This window comes from Elephantulus edwardii, unplaced genomic scaffold (genome assembly GCF_000299155.1).
Source record: "Elephantulus edwardii isolate Elephantulus edwardi_28Jun2011 unplaced genomic scaffold, EleEdw1.0 scaffold00117, whole genome shotgun sequence".
Classification (NCBI taxonomy): Eukaryota; Metazoa; Chordata; class Mammalia; order Macroscelidea; family Macroscelididae; genus Elephantulus; species Elephantulus edwardii.
In genome coordinates this window covers 8297441-8304034 of record NW_006399867.1, presented here as the reverse complement: position 1 = coordinate 8304034, position 6594 = coordinate 8297441, and positions in this window count along the sequence as shown.

Below are 6594 nucleotides of genomic sequence, written 5' to 3'. Positions count from 1 at the left end.
GCTATTACAACTTGAAATTGTTAACCACCAAGGGTGGGGGGAATGCCTTTAAGAATAAATTACAGTATCCTACATACAACAGCAATGATGTCAGTCTGGAGACTAAGGTGTGCTTGATTCAGGCCATAGTCTTCCCAATTACTTGCTGTGCATCTGAGAGCTGAACAGTATTTAAGGATGATAGACGAAGGATCGATGCCTTTGCATTTTGGTGCTGGAGAAGAGTGTTGAACATGCCATGAACTGCCAGGAGAACAAACAGGTTTGTCCTGGAGAGGGTGAAATCAAGATGCTCCCTGGAGGCGAAGATTTTGAAGCCCTGTCTGACATACTTTGGGCACATGGTCAGGAAGGACCAATCCTTGGAGAGGAAAGCACATCTTTCTTGGAAGGGCAGACGGTACAAGAGAGGAAGCATCCGGATGAGATAGATTGACATAGTGGAGAAAAGGACTTAGGTCGGCCAGAGATGGTGAGATTGGTTCAGGATAGAGCAAGGTTCAGAGCTAGTATACATAGGGTCGCTATGAGTCCCAGGCAACTCAATGGCACATTACAACAACAACACCTGACAGACCTCAGACAAAAGGAATGTCATACTTCGTGTTTCACTCAAGTCAGCACCAAGTCTAATGGTGCTGCCATTGGGAAAGGCGGCTTTTAAAATCCAACAAGAATTCCAAATGCAGGACAAGACTTCTGAGTGAAGGTTCAGCTTTTAGACTGTTCTATTGATGCACAAGACGTCATCCTAGGGACAAAGGTGCACCTAATGCAAGCCATGATATTTGCAATTACTTGCTTTGCATCAGAGAGCTGGACAATGATTAAGGATAAAAGAAGAAGAACCAGTTTCTTCAAGTTGTGCTGGAGAAGAGTCTTGAACTGCCAAGAAAGCAAATAGGTCTATCTTGGAGAGGGTGAAACCAAGTTTCTCCTTGGAGGGTAGGATTTTGAAGCTCTGTCTCACTCACTTTAGGCGTGTGGCCTGAAGGGATTGGTCCTTGGAAAAGGACATCATGCTCGGAAGGGTGGAGGGACTGCAGGAGAGGAAGATCCCAAATGAGATGGATTAACTCAGTGGGTCAATGGGGGCTGGTGTATTGGAATCACTGAGATTGGCTCAGGATAGAGCAGGGTCCAGAGCTGCTGTTCATAGAGTTACTATGAGTCGCAGGTGAGTCGGCAGCACGTGACAACATTGACACACACAAAGTCAGACTAGGAAGAAAAACCTGGTAATCTACTGTCAAAGATCCAATGTCAGTGAAAATCCAAAGACACCCAATGGTTAGAGTCCATTAGCCCACGGGATTGACATGAACTTGAGACCAACTCAACAGCAACTAACGATGAGCGTTTTGAAAAGGGGGACGTCTCAGATCAAGTCATGCCAGTCCCACCCTGTTCTGTTGGAGTTTGCACATCACAGAACCTCTCAAAGCCTTGGGTTCCTCATGGGAAATTGAGAATTGAAAGGATTTCATGAGATCATCAAGTACTTCCCAGTACCTGGTACTTAGCAAACATTCTAAACTATTAGCACAAACAATAAGGAACTTTGGCAGTCCAATGGGTAAGGCTTCAAATATTGCTGTTGTATCATCACATTGACCACCATATAGCAACTCTTTGACCAGAACCTTGCCCTGCCTTGCACAATCATCACAATCTGCATTGATTTGCTCAAGTCCATTGCTCAGTCGCCGTGTCGATCCATCTTGCTGATGGTCGATCGTCCTCTCTTCCTGTCAGTTTTGCGGTGGCTTCCGTGTTGCTATGATGTTGGAAGCTATTCCAAATACTGGGAGGTTCACCCATGATGCACTGATTTCAGTGGAGTTTCCAGACTGAAAAGCAGGACTGACCATTGACTTCTGAAATAGCAGGCCGTCGAACACCTTGCGGATAAGAGGAGTGTTCTGTACAGGATTCAAATGCACCCAGACCAGCGTTCAAATTCTCTATAGGAGAAAGACCTGCTGACCTGTTCACATAAAGAGTATAGTCTATATGAATGGATTAAGAAATTATGGTACATTCACAAAATGGAATACTACTCAGCATGCAGGAGCAATGATTTTGTAAATTATTACCTAACTTGGGAGGGACTGGAGAGCATTATTCCGAGTGAACGAACTCAGTACAACATGGACAAATATTGTATAAAACCATTATTGTAGAATGAGTATGAGATTTGAAGGGGGGGACGGTGGAAGCAGAGGGATGAGGATGTGCAGGGGGAGGGGAAGGGGGATTAATTATGTGGTTGTACAATTTGGTGGGTGGAGAAGTGAGGGAAATTGGAAGAATCTCTTCTGGAAAACAATGTATTAGAATTTTGTAAATAAACTAGTATAATAATAATGATGATGATGACGATGATGATGATGTTGATTGCCATTGAGTCGAGCGTGACTCATAGCGACTCTATGAACAAAAGATCTGAAGCCTTTCTATAGCTCTCATCATTTCTCTAAGTTCATAGAATTTCCAGATGCATGTTATTTAGGAAGTGGACATCACTTCTGCTTCCAATACTACTACTGCTACTGTGTGTGTGTGTGTGTGTATATATACAATTCTTTTTTTTTTTTTGTCAAACATTCTTCTAAGTGGTAGAGCACTGGTCTGTGCATTGCCATACAGAGAAAACTCGTGGTTGCTGTGATGCTAAACAATGTAACACGGATGTGCTAAATGCAATAATGGTTACCCATGGTGGACAGTGTTTGGTGGAGTTTCCCGATTAAAACAAGCTTGGAAGCAAGAGTGGCATCCACTTCTGAAATGGCTTGCCTGCGGAAACTCTATGAACAGTGCTCAGGTCTTTCATTCATAAGGTCGCTATGAGTCATCTAAAACTCAATAGCACTTAACAACAACTCTCTCTCTATATATATAAAGTATATATTTTATTATATAAATACATCTTGTTTATTATATAAATATATATCTTGTTTATTGTATAAATATATATATATTTACAAAACTCAAATACATTGTTTTTCACACCGGATACTTCCCATTTCCCTTACCACTCCCCGTCAAATTATAGGACCCCGTGATTTATCCCCCTCACACACACACCTCCTCACTCCTCTACTTTCATCCTCCCCGCCCCCTTGGATCCTCATACTCATTCTACAATATTTTTTTTTATTGACATCTCTTGTAGACTCCAGTGGTGTTTGAAATCCCACCCCCTCTCCATTTCTCCTGCACTCTGAAGATGACCACCACACACAGCCCACCCAGTGGGCAGCCTTCCCTCTCCCTCTGTCATTCTACTCGACATCACAAACGCACACAGTGTGATTCCGGAGGATACTTGTCTTCGAAGTTCTTGGGGTCTGTTTGTGTACCACGCATGTTCAATTAGAAACGCGTTTGCCATTCTGAGACAATGACACTCAGGATGGGCCTTTCTGCAGGAATCGTTATCTCCAGTCTAGAGTTGTTCTGCTTATGAATATGCATGAGAAGGGAGAGGAGGCAAAGAATTTTGCACAACCTGTTTCTCGGAGAAGCCTCAGATGATCTACTCAGCATTTGGAATCTGAGCTGAGCTCCTAGAGTCCAGCCTGGGGTCTGCGGCCCAGCCACAGGCCGTCCAGTCTCCTCAGCACACCTGCTTTCTGTTGATGGCCGGTGACAGCAGGCTGTCCTGCAGACAGGGAGATGCTGGGGCTCATTCATTCGTAGATGTAAGGTAGATCGTGCCCCTCAGCAGTGTGAAGTGGAAATGGCCTCTTAGCGTCCTTCAGAAGTTCCAGAAATGAGGGACCATATGGAGATGCCTGCTGGCTCCCCTTCTAGGAAACAGGAATGAGGAACGGGAGCCGGGAAGGAGGGGGATTCACTTCGATGACGGCACACGCCATGTGCTGGCTGCAGTTGTGGGGAGGGAAGGGGGTACTTCCAGATAAGCAGCTGTTTGTCAACACAGAGGAAACGCTGGATGTGTCACTGGAGCCCGAGCTGCCCTGGGGGCTGAGGGTAAACATGGGGCATGTCTGGAGGAGGCTGGGGCCCTGCGGCTCTTGTTCACAGCGCCATGCTTCAGTCCCCGTGGCCCAGCTGGTGTCCTGCCACCACAGACAGCTCTTTAGATTTAAACTCAGAAACACAAACTCATTGCTCTCCTGTTGGAAGTGATTCCTAGCTGACCTTCCAGTGGGTTTTCAGAGGTTGTAAATCGGAAGGGAAGAGATTGTCCATCTTTCTCCATTAGAGCAACTGGTAGATTTGAACTATCTGTCTTAAGGTTGGCAGCCAACTCCTTATCCACTAGGCCACCAGAGATGTCCAATCCAAATTCAATGTGGTCTAGTGGCAGGAAGCTGCACCGCAGTCCCCAAGGCCACCAGCTGTTCCACAGGAGAAGGATGGGCCATCTCCTCCTGTGCAAGTAACTGTCTCTGAAAACCCGCCAGAGGGTCAGATATGGGTCGGTTCTGACTCTGGTATACAACAACAACAACAATAACAAGGAGAAGGCTTTCCTGCTCACCTGCAGGGAAATCCTTCTCCCAACTTCTCGGTTCTTCTCCATTCCTTGGAGATTTCCAGATTCATCAACAAAAACAACATTCGTGAGTGTATTACTATTACTTGTTTGGAATGTACCAGTGTTACATGTTCATGAGTCTATACGTCCCTTGTTTGTGAATAATTAGTGCTACTGTTTTGTGTATGAGGACTTGTTCATGAGCTCCCCATGGCTCCTTCATGAGTGCACTATTGCTCCGTGTTTATGAGTGTCCCAGGGCTCCTTATTGCCCACACAGCTCCTGTGGTGTAGTGATAAGCAGTTGTGCTGTCAGCTCACGGTTCAAACCCACCAGCTGCTTTGCAGGAGAAAGATGGACCATCTCCTCCTCTGGCATTTACCGCCGCTGAAAATCTGCTGGAGGGTCAGCCTGTGAGTCAGTGCCGATTCATCTGTCTTTCCCATTTAGCTTGAGTTTGCTTGTCTGTGTCTGATCTGCTCCTTGTAGCTCAGAAACAACTAGGCTTAAGATTCAGGCTACAATGATGTGGTCTCATTTACATAACAGAGCGTACCAATCCATAGGTGACCCTCCAGCGGGTGTTCAGAGGCAGTTAATGGCACAGGAGGAGATTGTCCATCCTTCTCCCACAGAGCTCCAGAGCTATATCCTTAGTCCCCTGCCTGGCACTCCCCATCATTTCCTGATGTAGCACTCACCCTAACTTATAAACACTTGGAAGAAAAGGCATAACATTTCCCAAAACATATAAGCTAGAGTTTATATTTACTTCATAGTCAAATTGTTCCCCAGGACTGACTTACTTAGCAAAATGCTATTTTTGTGCCATCTTTTTGCTTTAGTTAAACTAATTGCCGCTCTTGGGCTATAATTTTTGAATTCCCATTTTCCACTTCAAATCTACCATGTGAGCCTGTGCTCACAAGGAGAAGAGCTCTCGGCAGTTATTGTAAGTATAGCTCCTTTATACTGTACTGTAAGTACAGTGACCTCCTTTCGCCAGCTGACTGCTCTTGTCATTTTGTTAGGTGATTTCTAGTTGACTCAACTCACTGCAACCCTCTGTTTGTGTGACAGATCAAAACCTTGCTGATGGCTGTTGTTGCTGTAGGCTGTCAAGTCAGAACATGCTCATAGCTGACTCTCTAGAGGGTTATCAGAGGCAGTTGACCACACTAGATGAGATAGATGGTGGATTTGAACTACTTGCCTTTGGGATTGCAGCACAACTTTCTACCCCTAGACTACTACAGATCCTTTGCCAACTGACTGTTGTTAAGTGACGTCAAGTTGTAAACAACTCATAACAACCCTATGAATGAAAAGCCTGAACACTTGCATAACTTTGAACGTTTTTCTCTAAGTTCATAGAGTTTCCAGAGGCAAGCTATTTTGGAAGTGCATGCCACTCCTGCTTCCAAGCTAGTTTTAAAATGGGAGCTCCACCAAACACTGTCCACTGTGGGTAACCAAATGCAGTCTACCATGGGTAACCATTATCACGTTTGACACATCAGTGTCACAGTGTTTGGCATCACAACAACCACAGAGTTACCCCTGTGCAGCAAATTGACAGACCACTTAGAAGAATGTTTGACTGAAAATAATTAAAACCAGACCCAAGGGCTGCAGGCCCTCAGGCTCAAATGTCTTTTTAAATACAAGGCAAAATACAATCAGCTCACAACTGAATTGTAAGCAAACAGTCCACACCCAAACCTCAACCAAAACAGGTAAGCACACCTTTGTGGAATCCAATTTGTCAACTGCCTAGTGCTCTGCAAATTAAGCTGTGCCATTTTTTTCTTTCTGAAAACATATTTTCCCCCCAATAGGAATATGGTGATGAAGGAGGAAGTTCAAGTTGCTATGAAGGATCCAGGAGTTGACTGCATACCAATTGATTTATTTCAACAAACAGACGCTGCCCTGGATGTGCTCACTAGGTTGTGCCAGGAAATCTGGAGGACAGCCAGCTGGCCAACTGACTAGAAGAGATCGATATATGTTCCCATTCCAAAGAAAGGTGACCCAACACAGTGTGGAAATTATCGAACAGTATCATTGATATCATATGCAA